General features: G+C 38.8%; 1 pseudogene; it reads left to right on the top strand.

Moving 5' to 3' along the window:
* The first annotated feature begins 414 nt into the window (after positions 1 to 414).
* Positions 415 to 26,740, top strand: LOC109114665 (cytochrome P450 71A1-like; annotated as a pseudogene).
* The last annotated feature ends 1,017 nt before the right edge of the window (positions 26,741 to 27,757 follow it).

Raw genomic sequence — 27,757 nt, 5'->3', positions numbered from 1 at the left:
GCAGTTCGTGTCGAGTATAAATGGATAGAGGTTCATCTTGCATCAATGGAGTTCGACGATAGAAAAACATGGACGAAATGTGCTGAAAGAGGTGGGGACGTAGTGAGTGAGGTGTTTTGGGATCCGGGTGGTCCGGTTGTAGTAGGCACGTTAGGTAAGCACTGATAGCAGTGTAACACCGCGCCTTTTTTTAGACGTTTTTGTTCCCTTGGGAATATCTATTATTTTATTATTTGTGTTAAAATAATTAAAAATAAAATAAAAAATAAAAAAATAAAACCTGTCACAGTTAATGCGCCTCTCTCCAACTTTCTGCCGTTTTGGGTTCTCTTACCTCTGACCTTCAGCCGCTGCAACTGGTTGGTTGGGGCATTCCAGTGGCCGAGCAGTTGACCTGCACCCTGCCAACCCCTGCCGCTTGGAACATCCGATGGCCGAGCAACAAGGAATTCTGTTGCCTTGTTCACTCCCACTTCTCCTCTTCTCTTTTGTCTTCCTATTCAGACTCCGGGGATGTTCAATCAAGCTGCCACCGTCTCCAACGAGGATTCTAGTCATCGGAAATTTTCACCAACTTGGCACGCTTCCCCACCGCTCTCTCAGGGCCCTGTCTCAAAAGTATGGGCCGCTCATGCTATTGCATTTGGGCAGTGTCCCTCTATTCGTCGTTTCCTCCTTAGAGATGTCTATAGAGATCACTAAGACCCAAGATACTAACTTCGCAACTAGGCCTTCTACAACTGCTGCAAAGAAGCTTCTCTATGGCTGTAATGACTTGGGGTTTGCACCTTACGGCAAGTACTAGAGACAGATGAAGAAGATGTCTGTTCTCCGCCTCTTGAGCGTCAAGAGAGTGCAGTCATTCAGATTTATAAGGGAAGAAGAGGTTGCTCTTTTGATCAAGAAGATATCTCACGCATGTCAGTTGCACAACTCAATTTATCTAAGCGAGTTACTTACCTTTCTATCCGATAACTTGATTTCTAGAGCTGCTTTCAGTAGCAAGTTTGAAGAAGAAGATGAAAATAGCAGAAGGATCGGGCCTTTGACAAGGGAGGTAATGTCACTTTTGGGAATGTTTAGTGTTCAGGATTTCTTCCCATAGGATGCATCGATACAGTTACCGGATTGGATGGAGGCTAAAGAGGACATCTCAAGAGTTGGATAAACTCCTGGATCAAGTGATCAGAGATCATGTTAGTACTACTGATGACCAAAGAAGTAAGGACCAGAGGGAGGGAGAAGACTTTCTGCATATTTTGCTCCAAGCTCAGAAGGATTCAACGCTGATATCCCCATCACTAGAGACAACATCAAAGCCATCATTTTGGTAATATTCATTTCTGTTTCTGAACTACCAAATATTAATTAAGAACACTTTTTGATCTTCTCAGTTTAGGCCTCCTTTAAATGACATTACAATTGCTGGCTTTCTCGGATATCATATCGAAGTTGATCCATGCGTCGACCTACAAATGCAATTTTGTACTCATTTTGGCTTTTGCACTCCAAATAATATATTTCTTAACTAATTTGCTCATATATATATCTTATATATCATATTCCCACTACTTATTCACAGGACATGTTTATTGGTGGAAGTGATATGACGGCCATTACCGTGGAATGGAGCATGACCGAGCTCATCAGGAATCCCAAAGTGATGAGAAAAGCCCAAGAAGAAGTTAGACGTGTTGTGGGTAAGAAATCCAAGTTTGAAGAAGATGACATTCCTCAAATGGCTTATTTAAAAGCTGTTACCAAAGAGACTCTAAGATTACATCCTCCTGCTTCCTTTTTTATTCCAAGAGAGTCCATTAGAGCTATCAATGTTAATGGCTACCATATCCCAGCTAAAACCAGAGTCTTCATCGATGTTTGGGCAATTGAAGGTCAAGAGGTGGGAGAACCCAAAATGGAAGAAGGTTGGAGAGAAAGGCGCATTAAGTGGGACAGGTTTTCCTTTTTTATTGTTTTTTGTATTTTTAATTATTTTGACACAAATAATAAAATAATAAATAATTCCTAACAGAACAAAAACGTTTAGAAGAAAGGTGCATTAACTATTGTTTTATTTATTTGTGTCAAAATAATTAAAACTGAAAAAATCATAGAAAAGGAAAACCTAAATGTGTTGGAAGTTGGAAATGCTTGAAACTCATTGGACTCTCGATCTCCAACCTTATGCCATTTAAGTTTCAATTATAAAGAGGGTTTCTCTCTCATTGAACTCACTGATTAGAAGGGCAGGAGAACTACATTGATTATCATAAATTTGTAAATAGAAACACTTATATTCAATTCATCAGAATAGTTAATGCATATTCCTAGAAAATCGATTATGTCTTTTTTGTCATAATAAATATTTATCTTTTTTTGTATGTCTTTCTCAATTAACCAAAACATCAATTCGTCAAAATAGTTTATGCATATCTCTAGAAAATTGATTCATGTCTTTTTTGTTAGAATTAATTATCTAATTATATAAATATATAATAATTATTATAAATATTGTTAATAAATGGGTATCGAACCGTTCCAATGGTTTTGAATGTTTTTATTTTTTTTTATTTTTTAATTTTTTTTGCAAGAATGGGTCAACTGTTTGGCTAGAACGGTCGTTTGGCCCGATAACTAGACCCCTAATTGGTTCGATCTCCGGGTTGGTTTTAAAAACTATGATGTTATGTCATTCGACTGTGTGACTCATACAACTCAAAAATGGAACTGTTCTTGCCACTGGTTTTTGGATCGACGGTTCAACTGTCCAATTCAAACAAACAACCCGTTCTGACAACAAAAACTTAGAAAATAAAAAAGTAGCCAAAAACCATTGAATGGGTCAATGATTGACGGTTCAACCACTCGGGTCAATGGGTTGTTGACCAATTCAATGGTTTTTTGCCACAAACTGGGATTGGGGTAAAATGGAACAAGTTGCTTGGATGATTCCATTAAGTAGTACCATACGTGTTATGTCATTCGAGCGTGTAACTCAAACGACCTAAAAACGAAACCGTTCTGGCCACTGGTTTTTGGGTTGACAATTCGATTGTTCGACTCGAACGGATGGCCCATTCTCACAACAAAAATTAAAAAAATAAAAAAGAACGACCAAAAACTATTGAACGGGTCAATGATTCAACCGCTTAGGTTAATGGGTCGTTAATCGATTCAACGGTTTTTGGCTAGGGACCAAGATTAGGATAAAACAGAATCAGTTGCCTAGATGGTTCCCAATTAAAAAAATAAAAAACAACCAAAAACCATTGAATGGATCAACGGGTTGATGGTTCGACCACTTGGGTCAATGAATCGTTGACCGATTCAATGGTTTTTGGCCAGAGACCGGATCAACTGGTAGACAATTGCATTCCAGACCCTACGAAGCATGGCCCCTCTACTAGTTTATATATATTACTACTAAAGCTCTCCATGTGTAGGAAACTTCTTTATGTTTTAAAATTTTATAATTTATACACTGAAAACAATAGAGTAAAAATTAGTTTCAGAACTTCTAAAGTAGAGGATGAAAAAAGATTGTAATTAATAGAATTATATGTGATATTTATTCTAAGGGTCCTTAAAAAACACAATGAAACTAATTGAATCCACTCTACCCAACCAAGTTGAGTGCCTGCCCCAACCAACCAGTTGCAACGACTGAAGGTCCAGAGGTGGGAGAACCCTAAACGGCAGAAGGGTGGAGAGAAAGGCGCATTAAATGGGACAAGTTTTCTTTTTAATGATTTTTTTATTCTTAATTATTTTGACACAAATAATAAAACAATAGAAAACTCCTAACAGAACAAAAACATTAACATGGTGTTTGGAAGCGTGGGCACTTGTGGGATTTTCAAGAAAAAATGCCCATGTGTTTTTCATAAAAAACACTTCTGCCACGTAAGCAGTGAGCAACACTATGTTGTTTGGTAAGCATCGTTTTTTCATCACTTTTTTTCATGTATGTGCTGATTGTTAAGCACCATATAGGATACACATCAACAACCATTGGGGGAAATGGTTCACTGATGCATGCATCGATGGGTCCCAACATGCCCGATTTTTTAATAATCGGCTGAACCAAACAATGAGATAAATGGGCGTTTGTTGAAACAGCTATGTGGATCCGACGTGGCACCGTTTTTTCTAAAAAATGACCACAGTTCCAAACATCCCCTAAGATGAAAGGCGAATTAGCTGGGAAAGGTGTCACACAGCTATTAGGTGCTTACTTAATGTGCTTACTAACATGCCTACTACATCCGAACCTGAGAAAAGTGTACTGTTGCTATGTCATGAAAATTTAAATGGCCTGATTTTTTAATAATCAGTTGAACCAAACAATGAGATACATTGGCGTTTGTTGAAACAGCTATGTGGATCCGACGTGGCACCGTTTTTTCTGAAAAATGGTCACGGTTCCAAACATCCCCTAAGATTAAAGGCGAATTAGCTGGGAAAGGTGTCACACAACTATTAGGTGCTTAGTGCGCTTACTAACGTGCTTACTACATCCAGACCCGAGAAAAGTGTACTGATGCTATGTCATGAAAATTTAAATTAGAGCCTTATAAAGGTGAAACGTGAGTAGAGAGAGGTGTCATGCCAAGTGTCTCCTTAGTCATTGATTGTAGTGGATGAAGTATGAGTGAAGATTACTTGGGCTATTTGTAAAAAACTGGGTGGGCTGACTTAGGAGCCTCTACACATCACACCTTAGCTAACTCAAGTCCTCATTTTGTCTTTCCAACGAAATAAGTATTATTGAGTGTAAATACTGTTTTATCAGCAGTCATGAGATGTGTCCTTCACAACAGGTTCTCAAAATAGTTCAGGCTGTTTTTCACAAACCGACAAAGATTTTGTTTAGAAAAAAGAAAATAGGTTAGGCTGTCTTAGGAGCCTCTACACAAGACACCTTAGCTAATTCAGGTCCTCATTCGTCATTTTAACTAAAAAGGTATTGAGTATAAATACTGTTTTACCTACAGTTATTATGAAATGTCATTCACAATAGGCCCCCAAAACAGCCTAGGCTGTTTTTCGCAAACAACCAAAGTTTTTCTGTATGGAAATCACTTTGGCTGTTTAGAAAAAAACTAGATGGGTATTGGGAGCCTCTACACATTACAATTTAGCTAATTCAGGTCCTCATTTGTCTTTTCAACTAAAAAGGTATTGAGTGTAAATATTGTTTATTACCACATAGTTATTAGGAGATGTCATTCATAGCAAACTCCCAAAATAGCCCAAGCTGTTTTTCACAAACAGCCAATGTTTTTCCACATGAGTTAAGTTCCAAGGAAGGGGGAAGTCTAGTAGAAGGATTCACTAGTGAGGCCAAGTTCGCCATTTTAGAGATAGGTCGGCAAATAGTGGTGAGAAGTGCCCTAAAACTATCTGGGTCAAGGTTCAAATTTTCAAAATGTACTGACCCATATTGGTCAACACATATCATATCTTTAAGGGGCCAGCACGGGAAATGCTACAAAATCATTTGTATCATGTCTTTTCGTCGTGTTGAACCCATATCATGACCGTATCAGGGCGTATCGGACCTGTATTAGGGTGTATCAAGGTGTATTAGCCAATACAGTACAATTTCCTATAGGCAAAAAATGAATTAAAAAGTTGAGAAAAAATAGGCTTCTAACTCTCTTCAAAAGCCTTCTCTACTCTTCCAAACTAACCAAATTATCTCTACACATTCTTGGATTGTAAAATTGTTAAAAAAACCCAAAAACAATGTCCAAAACTCAATTTTTTTTTATTTTTTTCAACTTTTTACAAAAATTGGTAAAATATATATATTTTCAATTTATTTCATAGTATGTTACAATATTTTGTATTTTTCTTAATGCTTGGAATTCTTATCTTTTGTTTTTTAAATAGATCTATTTAATTTTTTGAAGAAAACTTAGAAAAAAATATAATATAACAACAAAAAATAAAATTTTATATTTTTGGTGTAATCTTCCCATGAAGAATAATTGTGCTATAGACCTATCGGTGATCTACCATATCCATAGATCTTTTGAAATTTCTAAAATATTCATTTTTATATTTTATAATTTTTTTAGTAAAAACATTTATTTTTTTCATTTTTAGTATACAAATATTTATTTTTGTAAAGCTAAAAATATTTATTTTTTAAACTTTTGTAATTTTAGAATATTCTTTTCTAATCTTTAAGTCATAGATCTATTGAAATTTATTGTAAAATATTTATTTTTATTTTTTAATATTTATTTTTTTCCAATTTTTGGAGTTATCTAAGCATAATATTTACCACATTGTAAATATATGGAAGATTTATCACATTGATAAAATTATTTTTCTGTTACATTTTATTTTTTAATTTTTGTAATAAAAAAATAAAATAATTGTTTGAATAAGAAATAAATAATTGTTTATTAAATTATATAAAAGGTTTCATTAAATAATTATTATGCCTATATCTTGTAGTTATAACCCTATTAGAAAATAACTTTATGTTTCTATATGTTGATTATGATATGTTTTTTCATAAAAATCATTAAATGATACACTTTGAAGTTGAACCTTGGGTAAGGAAAGAGCCCGATAAGGCATATCTCAATATGTCTATTAAATTTATCTTTATGATACACTTAGCATTTTTTCAATACTTTGAAGTTGAACCTTGGGTAAGGAAAGAGCCCGATGGTGGAGGAGCTTAGTGCTCTCATTTCATGAACATAGGAAAGCAGGTAGTCAGGTGGGGCTCACCTCATGGTTGGGTGGAACTTCGAATTGAAATTCTTTGGTGGCACCAATCGTGGATGCCAGCAACCTAGGAGCTCTTACATTTGGGGTATGCGGTTCAAGTATCATTAAGGATAGTGGACGCTCAAATTCAGGCCAAGGAGGGAATTATGTTGTGTCGGCTGGGTTAGTTGGTAAAGGTGGTTGCAATGGGGATGCTAAGAGATTAATCCCATCCTCAACAATGTAGGTGTTGCTATGAGTGGCAATAGATCCAAGGGAGGCCAAGTTGCATCTCAACCCAATAAGATCTCTCAAAAATGTGATCATATCTAAAGGGGTGGTGAAAAAGGCCAATCTGAAGGTTTTGTGTAGGAGACATTCTGATAGGAGGATATGGTGCACGGTGGAGTTGGCAAAGGACAATGAATTAGGTGCTAGTGCAAGTTTCATCCCGACCCTAGAGAGAGGTGAATTAGAAGCTATAGTAGAATCTTTGAAAGGCAAAAGAGAAGGAGAAGAAATAACCAAAAAAGTATCACATGATAGTGTGAATGGGCAAGGTTTGGTGTCCGCTAGTGAAGAAGGCTTGGGGGGTTATAGTTCCATCAATCAACTTGTAGAGGGAGATGTCCAAGTAGTGAAAACGTTGGGTTTGTTTTTTTATGGGTGGTGAATCTTTTAAAAGAGAAGTGATAAGAAGATTCGAGTCAAAGTTTAGAGAAGTCAGGGACAAGGAGTGGGATAGAAGCAAGGATTAAAATATCGATACGATACGATCAATACGGGGCGTATCATATCGTATCAGACATCATCGGCACAAGATACGTTACAACTGTACTTAACCATCCAGCGCATATCGGGCCAATACGCTATTGTATGAATGCATATCGTATTGTATCGAGCGATACGATCTGATACGCACCGATGTACCAGTGTACTGCACGGGCGTCTATGCCTATTGCCTACAGTCTCACTTTAAAAATTTGAAAATAGGGTGACGCCTACTATCTCACTTTAAAAATTTGAAAATGGGGTGATAACCATGTGTCGCCAAATTACCAAGAACATACGCCTCTCTCTTCAACCACCAAGCCACCTACCATGTTTTGATAATAAAAGGAATATATTAACCTCTATTAACATTAAAGTCTAGTAGTGTACATACAACCCAAACAAACAATATATAATAATATTCAACAACTCCAACTATAAATTAAAAAAAATAATTTTTAAAATTAGTATTTTATGAACAATTGAATAAATAATTTACCAAATCTACATATATACCAAAAATTGATTTTTAATTTCAAGAGATTTATACAAATAAAATTATTATTAATAGAATAATAATTTTAAAACTTAAAATTTATAAATTTACAAATTACATGTATATTCAATTTTCTATAAATTATTAAATAATATTTTAATTTTCATAAAATAAAAATGTCTTTACTATTTAAAAAATAAAAATGTTATTTACAAATATTTGAGAGTATAACATAAATTGAATTAGTCAATTCCACTAATCCACATTATATAAAAATAAAATAAATTTGTATTTTAGAAATTTTATAAAATAAAAATATTAGTAATGGAATAACTATTTTTGTTATTAAAATTTATGAATTTTATATGATATATATCTTCAAAGTTTTAATAGATTTGATATATTTGACGTTAAGATTGTATATTTTTTATAAATAATTAATTAATACTTTACTTTACATTTTATAATAACATATTTATTTTTTAAAAATGAAAATAATGTATTAATTTTTTATAATACTATATTTACTTGTTAATTGAATTTTTTTGTTGATTTTTTGTTAATGGTAGGAAATAAAATTAGTAAAATATAAATATTGATAGAGTAATTCAAATAGAATAGTTGCATATTTTTTGTGCCTGGGAATTTAATAAAAGATAAAATAATAATGGCTTTGTGCATGTATTAATTTCTAAGAATTTATATAATATGTCTTAGATTCTTGATCGATGCACTATCAATAAAATTGCATAACATCTTTGCATCTCGCTATATCAGTTGTAATATATTTCTTCATATATACCATTAAAATATAAAGCTCCTATGTATTTATATATTATTTATAATTATTTTGATATTAAACTTAATATTTTTAATATATTTATGGAATTTCTATGCATTTCCCTTGCGTCTCCAAACGTTTCTATATTTTTCGTCCGTATCCATTTGTTTCCTAAGCGTATCGTATCCATATCCATATCCAAGTTGTCTGATACGATACTTGATACCAATACTTTGATCCTTGTATGAAAGTGATCTCAAAGAAGAGTGGAAGAGCAATGCTTCACTTCACATATTTATTTATAAATCTGTTATTTATATTGTATACTTTTGTAAATTTTTCATATTATTTATTCTTTTATGAAAAACATGTGTATATATGTTGAAAATATTTGGCAAAAAATATTTGTAGTTTTTTTATTTTTCTTTATTTAAACTGTTATTTTTCTTTTAATAATTTATTAATATTTTAAAAAATTAAATCGTATTAGATCAGATTCGGATATTTGACATTCTTTTTGGATTCGAATTTGAATCAATGTTTGTGATATTTGATTGAATCTTTGGATCAAATCGGTTTGGATCTATAGAATACCAAATCATATCCAGATTTACGCTGATTCGAATCCGATCCTATCCGTTTGCATTTCTTTTTCAAAAATGAGCCTCGGCATTTTCATAGATACCAACTCATTGATTACCATTTCTATGATACCAGTTATTTTTTTTGGACAAAAATGATACTCGGTTGCCATAAAAAACAAAGAAATGATACTAGTTGAAGGGTGAAAAAAAAATAACCTGCCAAAATCAATTTGATACGTTGTTAGGTTAATACTATATGTCAAGATCAATGTGAATACATTTTGCTTTTGCTCAATGATGAAAGCGGTAATGTTTTCTTCTCCTCAGGCTTCATGCATTCAGAGTGATTGAGTTTCAGTTTATTTCTTTCAACTAGCGGGGACCCGTGTGATGACGAGTTTTGTTAATAAAATATGAAACAATCAAGACTTGTAAACAAATTAAAAGAACAAAATAATGATCTGATCAATTTGACAAAGAAAAATTAAAACAAACTATAATAACAATGTCCAAAACAAAGTCAATTGCAAAGTTTATGGAAATAAACTATAATAACAATTAATAGTATTTATTAAAATATTGTAATTATCAAAAACATTGTTAATTAATAATGTTATTGAAAATACTGCTAATCAATAAATACAGTTAATATTAAAATACTATAATTGATAATATAGTTTTAATAGATATTATTAATTTAAAAACACATTATTAAAAATACTATTAATTAATAAGATACTGTATTACTAAAATAATGTTAACAATACTGTATTTATTAAGTGTATGATATTTGCTAAAATAGTGTTTATTAATAAATAATGTATTTATTGAAAATATGGTTAATTAATACTGTTAATTAATAAATACTATATTTATTAAAATACTATTGATTATTAAAAATACTGTAATTATGACAATTTTCAGAAATATTTGTACTTTAATTTTTGTTATTTTATTGTGTAAAACTAATTTATGACTATTATTTGTAAATTAAATGTAATTTTCTGGTATTTATAGTTTAAATTATTAATGTTAATATGTAATTACTGTTAATTATTGTTAATTAATTACTGTTAATCATTATTTTATAAAAATAATTAATGTTAATTACTGTTACTGTTTAAAAAGTAATTATTGTTAATTATAAAATAACCATTACTTTATAATGGTTATTATATAAAAGGGAATGTGCCATGTCAGCATGTCTCTTTTATATTTTAATGTTAAAATTGAACAAAATAATTCAAGTGATCAATCACCTTAGTGCTTAGTGACTTGCTTTATTAATGAGGGTTAAAAAAGTTAATGTAAAAGAGGACAGAGACTTAATAGCATAATCAATGAGGAGAGATTATTAAAAGAATTAGGGTAAAATACAAAAACCTCCCCTAAAGTTTCTGACAATCATAAAAACCTTCCCTCTAGTTTAATTTTAACAAATACCTCCCCTTGACTTTTGAGAAATTTGACAAAAACCTCTCTTCCATCACTTTCTTAGACAAAAAACGTTAGACTCATGAACCAATTTCTTCTAAACAACCATTCTATCCTTTTATAAATTATTTTACATACAAAATTACTAAAATAATCCCATTTTTTACTTGACAAAAATATACTTTTAACAATCATCTTCTAATGTTTTGGTCGAATTAAAACATTGTTATTCAGTAATTTTGTATGTAAAATAATTTATAATAGGGTAGAATGGGTATTTGAAAGAAACTGTTACATCAATCTAATGTTTTCCATCTATGAAGGTGATGGGAGGAAGGTTTTATCGAGTTTCTCAAAAGTTTAGGGGAGATATTTGTTAAAATGAAACTATAGGGGAGGTTTTTATGATTGTCAGAAACTTTAGGGAAGGTATTTATATTTTACCCAAAGAATTAATGGAGAAGAGGAGAGAGAGAGAGAGAGGAGAGAGTTAATGATGTATTAATGAGTAAGTCTTAAAGGTAATTGGTCACTTGAATTATTTTGTTCAATTTTAAAATTATAAAATTCAAAAAAGAACAGAAAAAAGATAAATGTCAGGAAGAAACCAGGAAGCAGGGAAGTACCAGCTTGACACATTGCCTTTTAGTATATACTAGCGGGGACCCGTGCATCACACAGGTTTTGTTAATCACAAAAGAAGCAATCAAGACTTGCAAAGAAATTGAAAAAGAAAAATCAAAAGAATGGTCTAATCACTTCGTCAAAAACTAAAATAAACTATAATAAAAATGTCCAAAACAAAGTTAATTTATTATATAAAATAAACTATTATTATTTTTTTATTATTATGTAAATTATTTCTTTATTATTAATATTAATTAAATAACTATTATTTTTTATTTGTAGTTATTATTATTAATTTAATAATTTAACAACTTATTATTTAAAATAAATGATTATTATCATTAATTTATTATTATTATTATTATTATTATGAACTAAATTAATTTATTATTATTATTACTCATAATATAGATGGTTATAATCATAACCGTGTAGCATACAGGTTTTAATGGACCTGCTTTAAAATAGTTATATGTGAACTTGTTTATTGAAACTGAGTCTCAAGGAAAACGGGGCTTAATGGACCCATTTTAAGTGAAAGTTTAGTGGATTTTGAAATTAATATTTTTATTTATGTTGTTTTACCCCAATATATTTATATTATTTGACTTATTAATGTTTTGCTTTATTATATTGTATTTCTATTCTCTTGCATCTCTCTTAAATGTTATTTTTAAATATAATAATGACATGCATTAAAATAAGAGGCTTTGGAAAACCCAAAGGTCTCTCCCTATAATAGTGTACAACTTTTATTGATCTAATCAAAATATACAATGATTACTTTTTTATATTTTTAAAACAAAACAAAATACAAAAAATGGAGAAAAAAAGATAAATGCCAAGAAGAAACTAAGAAGCACTAAAGTGCCAACTTGGCACATTGCCTTTTAGTATATACTAGCAGGGACCCGTGCGATGCATGGGCCTTGTTGAATGGAAGTGCAATAATGGAAATACTTAATAGTACTAAACGCATTTTTCTATTTTCCATTGTAACACTATGAACTAATATCATCATAGGCAAGGACTATAATGTTTAAATTATATAATTTATATGAAAAATCAAATGTATTTTAAATACACTATGAACTAATTACATTTACTTCTTGAAGATTATTCATAATTGGTGCATATTTTCAAAAGTAATTTTAATGGTTATATTTTTAAATTTTTGGTAATGTATCACATTTATTAGAAATCATGTTAATCCATTTTTGGTAATTAAGAAAAAATTATTGGTACTTTATTTTTGGTTATTTTCTTGCCTATTTTAAATATAATACAATAAATTAATTAAAGAATTAATAAAAATATTGATATTTTTAATAAAAAATATTTTAATAAATACTTTTAATTAATAAATACTACAATTAATAATACTACAATTATTGAAAATACTGTAAAATATGGTTAATTATTAATAATGAAATTATTAAAAATACTGTTAATTAATAAATTATGTATATTAATAAATAGTTTTAATTAATTAATCATATAGTAGTTATTAAAAATATTTTATTAATTAAAAGTATAGTTAATATTGTTAATTAATAAAATACTATAATTATTTAATCAATGTTAACTAATAAATTCTGTAATTTTTCATACTATCTTCGAATAAATACTGATAATTATTTAGAAACACTAAATAAAATACTTGGCTTCAACTTGTTGGGGACAAACATGACATGACCTGCGGTGGTGTCAACTTGATCTTTGTTCCCTTCTCTAAGGGATGCCGTGGAGGCTCCTGCTGCTGGGAGGCTTTGGCTTTGGCCTCGGTTTCGGTGTCCATGTTGAAGATGGATGAGAGGGAACCCTGCCCCTACCCTGTTTTCTTGTCGAAGTAGAGAAATCTGTGGAGGCCTCAGCCTGCTGAGGGCATGACACTTAGAAGCCTAAGCTTGTGACTTAGTCGTTTGCAGGATGGAACTCACCATTACCAGTCCGCAAACTGTGAAGGAGACCTTGCGCGACACTGATTTTTGAATTGGCGAATCAGGGTCATGTCCACAACGGGTTGTGGCACCATGTCCGTAGGGGAGACGGGAGTCAGGCGAGCCAAGTCATGCATTCACTGGTTTAGCACCGTTGGGAAAACCGACAAGTGTGATGAGAGGACCAGCCGATTTGCTCGGTGTCGTTTTGTCTTCCCAAGGTGAGTGGCACATGTCAATCAGTGGACAGCGTCGTAAAGGCAATCACTTTCGAGAGACCTTTGCTTACCAAAGCCCTCGTCTTACCCACCTTCCTTAGAACTTTCCAGCCTTCATCTTCATTAGGTAAACACCTCGTCATCATGTCCTATTCCGACTCTGACCCAAAATGCTATGAACTCCTGAACCCCTTGGGGGTGAGCTCCTATCGGACCCCATCACTTGCTAGCTCCATCCAAGGCTCCTTGGTAGCCGAGATCCCACCTTCGAGGCATGAGGTCAAGGTGCTGAGGGAGAGGACTGCCCTTGAAGGTGCCAAGTGCATCCAACAAGGCGATGACTCTCCCTCTGAGAGCGACTTGTCTACGAGGCCAAGGGAGCCTGAGGGGTCACCCTAGGTAGTAGAGGGGGAGGAAGTTCTTGAGCCCAACCCGAGGTTGGTCATTGAATATGCTACCGAAGGGGTGACAATTGAACGTCTCCCTTGCTCGGGTTAGATAATACCCTTGACTTTGAGCAAGTAAAAGCCTTGGGGAGGAAGTACTGTATACCTCTGTCCTATAGGCTTAAGGTCCCTGACTCTGGAGATCGACCGTGGACACTAGAGGAGGGGGAGATCTGTGTCCACCAACATCCTTGCCCTGCTGGTGGTGGCTCGGCTTCGAGATGTGGAGTTGACTCCAAAGACCTTTCGTGCCATGTTCATGCTAAGGTTGCACCCTACTAAGGATGGTATATATTACTTCTAGCGTCGGAGAAGCCGACCCGTAGACAACCCCTCGTCCAAGCATAATTGGAAGAGCAAGTTCTTCTTCATCTCCTACCTCGAGGGTTGGTCGTTTAGGACGAGCTAGCGGGAGATGTACCTATCCGCCAAGAATCCCATGCCTCATCTTCAGGACAATGAAATCGTAGTGATGATCCACATTCTTGTGTTGGGTACAAACCGAGACAAGCCCCAGTGGGGGAGGAACTTCCCTTAGTTTTTGTCGAGCTTAGTCCTGCACATCTCAGTAAGAGAAATCCTATTGTCAGCTTTTAACACATCGGTCTTTTCACTTCTTCTTTAAGGTACTGCTGTTTGTTTTGTTTTATTTGCAGGGATGTTGGTCGATGCGAAGAGGCTTCTATTGGAGAAGGCCCAGGTCAAGAAGAAAGCCCCAAGCGAGGGCACGTTTGGGAGACAAACGTTGAGGAGGCTTGCTCCTGCACCTACCAAGAGGACATCTCGGCCTCAAGTTGTCGCTGGTGAAGGGGGCGACTAAGGTAATAGGCGGGCCAAGGGGAGCCAGCAGTGGGAGACCGACCAGAAGAGGCCAACTGAGGCACCTCATCGCACTCCAGGGAAGAGGTCGGCACACAAAGACCGCCCAGCCGAGGGTGGTGAGAGAGGAAGGGAGGCCATCATTGCACCAAGGAGGCCTTCAAAAAAGGGATCTGTAACCGAGCCTTCATCTTCAGCAAAGCCACTAGAAGAGGGAGAGCTCATCACGCAACGATTATCCCACCCTTGGTGGAATGTCTGAGAGGGGGATTCCATTGATGCCTAGGGGGTCGATTGGGCTTGGAACAAGGGGATGATCCCTTAGGGTGATTGTCTCGCCATGATGAACGAGGACCCTCTCCCCATCTTGGACCAAGGTCTCAACTTTCTGGTTGGGGTATGTTTTACCCTTCGTTGCATCACTAGTTGCCTTTTTGCTTTTTTGGTTAACTTTACTAATGAGGATGCTTTCGTTGTAGGTCTGTCGGCATTACGTCAGCTTGGGTGAACAAGTTGGTCTCCTCCTCAATCACCTAAAGAGGGCTGTGGAGAAGAATGAGAAGCTTGTGGTGTGGGTTGCTTCAGTTGAGAGTAGACGAGATGACGCCCTCTCGTCTCTAGGTGAGGAGAAGCAGCTCCAATAGATGTTGGGGGATGATATGAAGCTGGAGAAGGCTCGGATTGCTATGCTTCAGGAACAATTAATGAAGTCTGAGCCTGAGTGTGTCCGGTTTGACTAGGTGGTGGTGGAGGCCCAGGCATGAGTTACGAAGGCCGAAGAGGATGCTAAGAACGCTATCCTCATTTGGAAGACAATAGAGGAGTACCAACAAGCCCTCACTGACAATGGGGCCGATTCCTACTTGGTGGGGATCGAAGATACGAAGCTTGAGATGTTGAGGTTGGTTCTGAACTTCCCGGTGGATGAACTGAAGGTTCCTCTAGATGTCAAGACTCTTCCCCCTGAGGTCCCTATCATTCATGCTGCTGTCGACGACTCTGTTGCCTGTCGTGCCGAGGATGGTGTGTAGGCAGCCTACCTTTCTGCTTCTTTTTTCTTTTTGTTTATCTTTTTGTAAAGGGCATGGTTTCTCCATCTGAAGCCTCATCTTTTGTAAGAGATGAATGTATATACTTAATGAGACATTCTTTTTGCGTATCTTGTGCCTTTTTTAGTTGTTCTTGCTTCTTCTCTATTTTCTTTTTTGCTTCAGGGGTCTATGCCCCCTTTTCAAAGGTCACAAGCACCAAAAAGTTAATGTTCGGGGTGACCTGCTACTTAGTCGCTCGCCTAGGAAGTTAAAGGGACTTGGCTGAGGTTGAGCTATGAAGCCGAGGTGGCCCACTGCCGCCGAGGTTCGAGGCAATAACTTGGCCGACCTGGCTTATCCTTTTTAGAAGTTTCCTAAGGGTGACCCTTCGGGCGGCCTAGGTTATTGAGGCGTGCTTGGTCGAGGTTGTCGTATTTTTCCTACTTAGCCAGGTACTTTGGCTAATTTTAGTCTGTTTGTTCATTATAGGCCAAGGTTACTGGCCGACGCTGGCAACCGAGGCCCCTGTCCCTTCCTGCCTTACCACAAAGGCGAGGCTGATGTATAGTTCATGAAGAATCGTTTGTCCCGACCACCATCCAATCCGAGTGTGGGGCCTTGGGGAGGCTATACATGTCAACCGGTTGTGTGGCCGATGGTTCTTGACAACTTATCAAAATAAGAACTTGTACACTAAAACAATGGGCCAAGGGGGAGGAACTTTGCACTTGCATTTCACTGTTTAGCCACTAGGGAGTATATTCACTGGTAATACATCCAGAGAATTTCCGAGTTCCATGTCCAAGGGACTGGTCTTCCATTTAGGTCTTCCGAGTTCCATGTGCTGGGGCCGAAGACTTGCTTGACTTTGTAGGGACCTTCCTATTTGGGGTTGAGCTTGCCTACACCAGTCTTGGGCACCATGACTTTTCTAAGGATGAGGTATCCTTCTCTATAATGTCTTTCTTTCACTCTTGAGTTGTAACAGCAAGCTACTCTTTGTTGATAGGCTACTACTCTGATCTATGCCTGTTCTCGCACTTTCCCCAACAGATCTAGATTTGTTCTAAGTTCTTCGCTATTCTCGGCTTCGTTGTACGTCTCAGTTCGAAGTGTTGGCTGGCCGATCTCTACTGGGATGACAGACTCAGTGCTAGAAGTTAGGTTGAATGGAGTTTCTTTCATGGCTATCCGAGGTGTCGTCCGATAGGCCCATAGGGCATTGTTTAGTTCGTCGACCCAAAGGCCTTTAGCTCTATCTAATCTGGTCTTTAGCCCTTCTAGGATAGTTTGGTTGGTGACCTCGGCTAGGTCGTTAGTTTGAGCGTAGCATACCATACTGGTGCTTGATGCCGAGGGAGGCACACCATTCTTCGAACCTCGTGTCATCGAATTGCTTCCCGTTGTTAGTAACTAGCACGTGGGGGAGCCAAAGCGGTAGATGATGTTCTTTTAGATGAAATTTTGTATCATTCTGGCCGTGATGGTAGCTAGGGGCTCGACTTCAACCCATTTGGTTAAGTAGTTGATGGTGACGAGGAGATCCATGCCCCACTTGGCAAAGGACCAAGGGCTGCTAAGGGCCGATAGGCTTGTAGCTGGTCGATGGAAGATGTTAGTGTCTCTAATAGGTTGATACCCGAAGCAGAGGCTCCAACGGTAAAATTAGTATGAGGGAGGTGCAAGGTAGACGAGGCTTGAGGTGTGAACACCTAGACGAGGCCACAAAGGAGATTAAGAGTTCTCAAGTGCTTGTTCTTGAGTCTAAGTTCCAGTCCTTTACCTTGAGGGGGTTGTCTCCTATCTATACTTGAGGCCGTTTGTAGGTATGTGGGCTCGGACGGCTCGGATGCAATCCATATGCGGGAGCACGGCCATCTAAGGTTGCCAAGTGTGTCCGTGCTATTGGTTCTGGAATGCCCGCCGAGCATTGTTCCGTGTGCACCGTGATTGGGTCCACTCTGAAAACTGCCGCCTAACACATGCAGGCCCGCTAATGGACAAGGCCATATACGCCTACATCAGGTATAAAAATAGGTGACCGAGCCATGACTTGTTATCCGAAGCAAGCTGAATTCTTTTCGGGTGTTTTGCCAGGCCTATTTTTGCCAAAAATTAAATGAAAAAGGGATGAGTCATCAACACACCCTGGTTTTTGATTTCCAGGATTACCCGTTTAAATACACCCTTGATTCCTCTTTAACATGTCATCGTTATTTGTTTGTTCCTTTTAAATAGACATTCCAGCATATGGTAGGAGAAGATCTGAACTGCAATAGAAGAACATGTTAATACTTTTTCGACACTTCGCAAAAATGAAATGCAAAATGTTCTTTGCTTTGAATTCAATTGCAGTGAGCATGTGAGAGGGCGAGCCAAGGCAAGAGGAGTCAAAGAATTTTGGTTTTCTACATCTTAGTCTTGTTTTATACTCCATTGGTGGTCGATTAACACAAATCAATGCCATTAGCATTGTCACTATCAAATGCCATTAACATTGTCATATCACACTTCAATAATTGTTGGTTGGGTAGGATGAATCAAACCCATTGTCTTCAAGCATTACCTCGTAAGTTCTATGTTCTTGTAAAGCTTCTCAAACATTGCTACATATCTATTATAATAGAATATCATCCAATGATTTATTTGATCAAATGCAGGGCCCAATCAACCAATACAAGAAATATATATGTAAAATACAGAAAGAAACAAGCATGATACGTTTATCAATCTAAGCTTCTATTGTTGCAATACATGCACTAGGTGGAAAGTCTAAAAACTCAGCATGCCTCATAAGCATGTGGATAACATCACGGGATATGGTTGCAACCTCTGATTTCAAGTGTTGAATTCTATCATGTCTCTTGCTCAAGGCGTTTTACATTAGCACCTGAATTTCCACTACTTTGTTTGGTGATCAGTTATAGGAGAGAAAGAGAGAAAGAGAGAGAGAGATTGAACCCTCTCTCCCATCCCCCCGCAATTAAAATTCATTCATGACATGACATAATAAAACTGTTAAATCCCCAAGACATATTGAACCTAAATAACCCGACTATGTGTTTACCTAAATCTAATACAGAACCCACCGATCTAAGATATCAAGTATAGTACAAATGTACAATATGAAGATAAATCCTGAAATGTTAAGGACTTGCTATTTGATAGAAAACATGGCTCTTGATGGAACATGATGGCATGATAGGATTTGTGTAGTTAACCCCAACAGTTGTGATTAAGATTGAGTCAAGTTGTTTGCATGACTCAGGAATCATGATCCAGTTAAAGTTGATTAGAATTATCAAACATTGCATTGATATAGGAAATGAATCACTAAACCATTTGTCAATCATGGAACTTAAGCCTAAAAGTTGAGTTGAAGTACCCAATTTTTCTTCTTTTTTTTTTTTGGTAGTAGCATGAAATGGATATTAAGTAAATATAAGGTATATATGACTAACCAAGGTTGTGCTTTCCAAATTAAAACTGTTGGATTAAAACTTATGACTTTGGGAATTGATACAAGACAATAAGTTGAATATTTATAATATAGAAAAAAAATCTTATGTTTAGCATGGGACTGAAGATCCTTTCTCTAAATGTTCTATTTGCTTTTTGGTAAGTTACTTACTTAAGTAAATACATTTACCCAAGTGTTTCTCAGGAAAGACTTACTCAAGTAAGTTCATTTACACTTATTCTTTCATTTTTCATGTAAATAAGGCAATGACTATTTTAGCCATAAAAATCCGATATTAAAAGGGGCAATTTTGCCCCATTCAAGTGTTAGCAACTTTCCCTCCAAGTGTAGAAGTTATTTACCCACCTAAGAGATACCCAGGAAAATAAACTTTCTCTGGTCCCAACATAAATCTGAATAAAGAACATGGTTTTCTTGGTCAATGAAAATCAAAATCTCATGACTATGTTGATAACTTTACCACCATGCAGTGAGTCGAGGCCAGCTTGGCGATCTTCCTATGGTGCATCCCGGCCCAGTTCGCGATCTTCTCATGAATGACTGCCTGTTGGCTCCTCCGCGAGGCCACGAGGAAGTTGGTGACACTTTCGTCCCTCCCCTCGGTAGGAAACCGCGGGAAGACGGTGGGGCCGGACCGCGCGGCCGAAGGATACTGCTCCTGGTGTGGGACCTCTTCTTCTTCGTCGCCTCTCGCGGCTACTCCCTCAAAGGGCACAGGTGGGACCTCCGGCGGCAAACAAAGGTTGGGTCCGCAGCCTCGAACTCGGCGATCCCAGAAGTGGAAGCTTGGTCGGGGTGCGACCTCTTCGCCCTACGCTTCTGGTTTCTCGACAAAAGGCGACATGCATCCACACCAAACATGCCGGCTACAAGAATCACAAGGCATTAGTCCAGCTCACAAAAAGGGGGGGGGGGGGGGAGAAAGCAACCTAAGGGTAACCTACCGTGGATCAAGCCGGCCTGCATGAGCTTGTCCTCAGCCAAGTAGTCCGAACAGAGGAAGTCTACCCCAGCCCAAGACTATAGCGTTTCTCGAACTTTCGGGTTCAACTCAATCCCCGGGTCCTAAACGGCGGCCCTCCAGTGGGTTGGAAAGGGACACCCCTCAGGGTTGCGAACTACAAAATAACCCCGCTTCCAGGCTGGGATCCTGTTTGGCAGCCCGTGGAGGAGCTTGAAGCCAAGACGGGGGGGAAAAGTAATAAGAGCGCCTTTCTGGAGGGGCTCCGGGGGAGGCATTCTTAATTGACAAGATAGTGGCAAAGATATCGAGGGAAAGAGGAAGACAATACTCAAAAAACAGAGAAATTGTCCCAACCACATTTCTGATTGAGTTCGGGTGGAGTTGGTCTATGGTGACATCAAAATGGGTAAGAACCTCCACTATCAAAGGATGTAGAGGAAGTCAGAGACCAGCCACGAGCTGCTCCTCAAAGATCACGATCTCGTCGTGGCCGTGCTCCCAGGGATAGTTACCGGATGGAAGGCTGTAGATGAGATCCCTGGGGAGGTTATAGTAAGAGACTAGGGCCCGAAGCCTCTCCATTGACATGGAGGAAGGGCCAAAGTTATCTGGCTCCCGACCCCGGGAAGTGGAAGCCGAGTTACCTGAGGCCTCTCGGACCTCCGGAGTCTGCCCTTCAAGGAACCCCCAAGCTCCTCCCGAGCTCGAGGGGACCTCGCCCTGATTATCGTCTCGGGAAAAGCCACCGTAGTACAGATACCCAGACATTGTTTGGAGAAAGTAGAGGACTCACCGGAAAAGTGAACTGAGAAAGCGACGAAAACGGGGAGAGCTCGAGCAAACAAGGCGAAGGCGCGACCTCAAACTAAAAGCAAGGCAAGTTGGCATAAAGAAAAAGAGGCCTGGGGCTCTCCTATTTATAGCCATTGTGCCCAAAAAAAAACAACGGTTTTGATCAAAGCGGATCCAACGACTTATAATAAAGCCGGTTGCACGTCCTCTGAGACTGAAATAAAGCTGGTTGCACGTCTTTCGAAACAGAAGGCAATTTGGCGTGTTTTTTGGCGCCCGAAAAATCCAGAAGTCGCCTGACATCCACGCGTATACATCATGCGATCAGTCAACCTAGTTTAAATTATGGGTCAAATCCACTTAGCCCGAAGAGTGGGGGGCAATTGATAGAGGGTGATTTGACCCAACCTCCTAACTAAGAGACACGTGGATATGACTCGACGTAAGTGACAGCTCAGCATGACAGCTTGGCCACAACTCGGCGTAATGAGCTCGCTGAAACTCTAGCAGAACTACTCGCCACAAGACAGATCGCTACAGTCCACTACAGAACGGCTTGCTGCAAGGCAGCTCGCTACGAAGGAGTTCGCTACAAGGGAGCTCGCTATTGAATTATCCGGAGTCTTCGGGAAACTTCTTATCCGACAAGACCATGCTTTTCAGACTGCTCCCTTGTCTCTTGGCCAGTCTAGAGGACTGCACCCATGTCTCAACGTCAGGCAGCGTCGTCCACGCTAGCTCTGCATAACGTCTCTCAACTGACAGGACCGTACTCTGCAACGGATACCTGCACCAATCGAATCAGCTTGGCGAATAACTGCTGTAGCAGAGAATCTGAGGCGGTTACACCCGATTTGACAGAGCATTAATATATGGGCTCCGACCCCCAAGGAAGGGGTAAGTTGAATTTTTCTAATCGAAAATTGTGCATCTTCACTCTTAGCATTTATTTCTTTGCAACTCTCTATGCTCTCCACCAAGTTCTAACTTAAGCATCAGAGTGTTACTGTCGGACGAGCTCCCTGAGAATCATTCATCTTCTCCTTCTCAGGTACTATCTGTTGCCAATTAAAAACAAGGCCCTGCTAGATAAGAGTGACCAAATCGTGTTACATCACCCATTATATTATCAAATTTCTTTTGGGTCAAGGAAATTGAACTTGCATTAACTTTTATCAATCATTAATTTCTATTTTATCATTTAACGACTTTAGACAGATCATAGTCCTGAAAAATTCTATTTGGTTAGGACTGTAGGATGATTGGTTAAAAGTCAAATTGCAGAGTACCAAGTCACATTAGACTATTTACCACATATGTTGCATATAGATTTAATGTTCTTTTTTTGGTATATTAAGCTTTTGCTTTACGATTGGTGTAACGTTTCAAATAGTGGCTGGTGCAGAGAAAACTCATATATTTTTGTTTTTCCGTAAATTAATTTCCAGTCAAGACCATTCTGTTTTGAGTGCGGCTATTCTAATACGTTTCATACCTTTTTGTTAACTTTTTCTAAATTTTTAACAAAAGAAAAAAACAGATAGTAAAGAAAATTTGTTGGATTTTTTTTTGTTGTAAATTAATCATATACATATTTGTAAATACATTTTATTGAAATCGTTTTATTAAAACAATTATAAAGCGAATTGTTAATTTATTCTCTTTAGTGGGTATGAATTCATGTGCCTATTTCATTTCATATGGTATGAGACAGAGTGTAACAATTTTATTTGATCTAGCAAAGGTTACATGATATAGCAAAGGGACTGGGCTCGAAGTCGTCGAAGCGGTCGCTTTCTCTTCTGTTACTCTTCTCCTCGTTCTAAACAATAAAACTTGAGATCTTTCCAGATAAGTCTGCAGCGGACTGCATATGTTTTATGAAGCAAGCATGTTTAGAATATAATAAAATATCATAATTGATTATCAAACTAGAATATAGTGAAGTCTACAATTCCTATGAACCATTGCAATGAATAACAAATAAATAAAGGTTGAAAAGGGCGAAAGCTTTAATGGAAACTGATTCCATTACTCCCGAGGCAATATGTATTGCTTGGTTTTCTTTGTCTTGTTGCTAAATTAAATGTTTTCTATGATATTCTAGACATTGTTTATATCAATAGGAATTTTAATACTGCTGCCAACACTGTAGTCTAGTAAACAATAACATTGCCAGCTGTTGCCACTCTAATGTGGTATCTACTTACTTCTGTCAAGTGGTGTTTGATCACGTGGCTATTAACAATAGCTCCTGATGTTCGCCTACATCATTTGCACCCCAATCTCGAGGCTGAGGTGGAGATCTAAGTTGAGGACCTCGGTTTTAGCAAAACAGAGTGCGTTAATTGCACTGGGAGACATTGTTGGACCTTCTGGGTAAGGATCTTCGCCTCGACTTGTTGGGGACGAATATGACATGGCCTGCGGTGGTGTCAACTTGATCTTTGTTCCCTTCTCTAAGGGATGTCATGGAGGCTCTTGCTGCTGGGAGGCTTTGGCTTTAGCCTCGGCTTTGGTGTCCATGCTGAAGATGGATGAGAGGGAACCTTGCCTCCTACCCTGTTTTCTTGTTGGAGTACTGAGGCTACTGAGGGCATGACACTTAGAGGCCTAAGCTTGTGACTTAGCCATTTGCAGGACGGAACTCACCATTACCAGTCTGCAAATTGTGAAGGAGACCATGCACGACACGGGTTTTCAAATTATCGAATCAGGGTCATGTCCACAACGGGTTGTGGTACCGCATCCATAGGGGAGACGGGAGTCACGCGAGCCGAGTCACACGTTCACTGGTTTAGCACCGCTGGGCGAACCAATGAGTGTGATGAGAGGCCCAGCCGGTTTGCTCGTTGTCATTTTGTCTTCCCAAGGCGAGTGGCACATGTTAGTCAGTGGACAGGGCCGTAAAGGTGATCACCATGCGGCCGTTGGATTAGAGGCAATCTAGACCGTCCATTTTTCTTTAAATAGGGATCTTAGTCGTGTTTTTCCCACCATTTTCTTCCAAACCCCCCTCATTTGTAGTGACATTTGCTTCCCAAAGCCCTCAGCTTACCCACCTTCCTTAGAACTTTCCAGCCTTCATCTTCATTAGGTAAACACCTCGTCATCATGTCTTATTCCGACTCCAGCCCAAAATGCTATGAACTCCTGGACCCCTCGGGGGCGAGCTCCTATCGGACCCCATCACTCGCCAGCTTCACCCGAGGCTCCTCGGTAGCCGAGATCCCACCTCCAAGGCATGAAGTCAAGGTACTAAGGGAGAGGACTGCCCCTAAAGGTTCCAAGTGCATCCAATAGGGTGATGACTATCCCTATGGGAGCGACGTGTCTACGAGGCCAAGGGAGCCTGAGGGTTCCCCCTAGGTAGTAGAGGGGGAGGAAGTTTCTGAGCCCAGCCCGAGGATGGTCGTTGAATATGCTGCCCAAGGACTGAAAATCGAACGTCTCCCTTGCTCGGGTTAGATAATACCCTTGACTTTGAGCAAGTAAAAGCTTTGGGGAGGAAGTACTATATACCTCAGTCTTATAGGCTTAGGGTCCCTGACACTGGTGATCAGCCGTCGACACTGGAGGAGGGGGAGATCTGTGTCTACCAACATCCTTGCCTTGCTGGTGGTGGCTCGGCTTCAAGATGTGGAGTTGACTCCAAAGATCTTTCGTGCCATGGTCATGCTAAGGCCGCACCCTACTAAGGATGGTATATATTACTTCTAGCCTTAGAGAGGCCAACCCATAAACAACCCCTCGTCCATGCATAATTGGAAGAGCTGGGGGGAGATGTACCTCTTCTACCTCGAGGGTTGGTCGTTTAGGACGAGCTAGGGGAGAAGTACCTATCCGCCAAGAAGCCCATGCCTCATCTTCAGGACGATGAAGCCACAGTGATGATCCACATTCTCGTGTTGGGGACGATCCAAGCTAAGCCCCTAGTGGGGGAGGAACTTCCCTTAGTTTTTGCCGAGCTTAGTTCGGCACATCTCAGAAGGAGAAATCCTATTGTCGGCTTTTAACACATTGGTCTTTTCACTTCTTCTTTAAGGTACTAATGTTTGTTTCATTTTATTTGCAGGGATGTTGGTCGATGCGAAGAGGCTTCTATTGGAGAGGGCCCAGGCCAAGAAGAAAGCCCCAAGCGAGGGCACATTGGGGAGACAAACATTGAGGAGACATGCTCCTGCACCTACCAATAGGACAACTCGACCTCAAGTTGCCGCTGGCAGAGGGGGCGACCGAGGTAATAGGTGGGCCAAGGGGATCCGGTAGTGGGAGACTGGCTAGAAGAGGCCGACTGAGGCACCTCATCCCCCTCCAAGGAAGAGGTCGGCACACAAAGACCGCCCAGCCGAGGGCGGTGAGAGAGGAAGGAAGGCCATCATTGCACCAAGGAGGCCTTCAATAAAGGGGTCTGTAAACGAGCCTTCATCTTCAGCAAAGCCCCTGGAAGAGGGAGAGTGATAGCTATAAATATATAACCCTAGCAAGTGCACTAGTTATCAAGTAGTATAATAATATCGTTCCCACGGGGATTTAACAAAACAAGTATTAGAACCACCATCTTCCCTAATTATCTGGACAATCGAAATGCAGATTTGAGCAAGAACTACTGAAAATAAACACTAGAAAGGGAAAATAGAAACAAAGGTGATTACTAACCAAATATGCAATGGATGAAATCGCTAGGACTTTTGGTCCACCTAACCAATGTAATGAATATTGATGGGTTCGATTAACCAAGATTATTTGTCATTCCCATAAGCTGAGGTCTTCCCAATTTTATTTAATATTCTCTCTCGAGATATACTAAACCTACGCCCATCAGGTAACCCTTCGATCTCTCGAGTAGAGCTCTCAAGATGGAAGTGCATTAAGTCCAAGAAAAACCATTAAATTCAGATGAATCATGTATATATATCTCTATATACCATTCAATTCATTCGTCGCGGATTGGGCCTTCCTACAAATTTTCCCCGACTTCGGGCCCGGATTTGACTTCGATGCAGGCCGAATCTATGAAAGCCCAAAACATGAAAGTTGTAGATTTTTCTCTTATCTTTCCAGTGGGTCTTGACTCAGCCTATTTGGAATTCGGAGACGCGAGTTAGGCCTAGATCACTGAACGATGTCGAAACTATGAAAAATCATCTGATTTGTCTTTCTTTGCTCTTGATGCCTTCTTTCATGCCCTGAACAAAAATATGAGTCCAATTAGGTGCTAATTCAGTATAAAAGACAGAGTAATTGGGGATAAAAATATGATAAATTCTACTCTCATCAGAGAGTTCATCATGCGATGAGTATCCCACCCTTGGTGGAATGTTTGAGAGGGGGATTCCATTGATGCCTAGAGGGTTGATAGACCTTGGATCAAGGAGATGATCCCTTAGGGGGATTGTCTCACCATGATGAACGAGGACCCTCTCGCCATCTAGGACCAGGGTCTTAACTTTCTGGCTGAGGTTTGTTTTTCCATTTGTTGCTTCAATGGTTGCCTTTTTGCTTTTTTGGTTAACTTTACTAATGAGGATGCTTTCGTTGCAGGTCTATCGGCATTACATCAACTTGGTGAACAAGTTGGTCTCCTCCTCGATCACCTAAAGAGGGATGTCAAGAAGAATGAGTAGATTGTGGTGCGGGTTGCTTCGGTTGAGAGTAGACGGGATGACACCCTCTCGGCTCTAGGTGAGGAGAAGTAGCTCCGACAAATGCTGGAGGATGATTTGAAGGTGGAGAAGGCTCAGATTGCAAAGCTTCAGGAACAATTAAAGAAGTCCGAGCTCAAGCATGTCTGGTTTGACTAGGCCATGGTGGAGGTCTAGGCATGAGCTACGGAGGCCGAAGTGGACGCTAAGAATGCTATCCTCATTTGGAAGATGATAGAGGAGTACCAACAAGCCCTCGCCGATTCCTACTTGGAGGGGATCGAAGATACGAAGCTCGAGATGCTGAGGTTGGTTCTGGACTTCTCGGTGGATGAACTGAAGGTCCCTCTAGATGTCGAGACTCTTCCCCCTAAGGTTCCTCCTGAGGTCCCTATCGTTCATGTTGTTGCCGACGACTCTGTTGCCCATCATGCCGAGGATGGTGTGTAGGCAACCTGCCTTTCTGCTTCTTTTTTCTTTTTTTTTTATCTTTTTGTAAAGGGCATGGTTTCTCCATCCGAGACCTCATCTTTTGTAAGAGATGAATGTATATACTTAATGAGACATTCTTTTTGCGTATCTTGTGCCTTTGTTACTTGTTCTTGCTTCTTCTCTATTTTCTTTTTTGCTTTGGGGGTCTATGCCCCCTTCTAAGAGGTCACAAGCAGAAAAAAGTTAATGTTTGGGGTGACCTATTACTTAGTCGCTCGCCTAAGAAGTTAAAGGGGCTTGACCGAGGCTGAGCTATGAAGCTGAGGTGGCCTACTGACGGAGAGGTTTGAGGCGGAAGGTATAACTTGGCTAACCAGGCTTATCTTTTTTAGAAGTGCCCAAGGGGTGACCCTTCAAGCGGGCTGGGTTACTGAGGCATGATTGGTCAAGGTTGTCACATTTTTCCTGCTTGACGTGGTACTTAGGCTAATTTTAGTTGTTTGTTCGTTATAGGCCGAGGTTACTAGCCGAGGCCCCTGTCAACTCCCTGCCTTAGCACAAAGGCGA

This window comes from Nelumbo nucifera, chromosome 5, assembly GCF_055504915.1.
Source record: "Nelumbo nucifera cultivar China Antique chromosome 5, China Antique-T2T, whole genome shotgun sequence".
Lineage (NCBI taxonomy): Eukaryota > Viridiplantae > Streptophyta > Magnoliopsida > Proteales > Nelumbonaceae > Nelumbo > Nelumbo nucifera.
The sequence above is the reverse complement of the archived record's forward strand: the minus strand, read 5'-3'. Positions and strand labels throughout refer to the sequence as shown.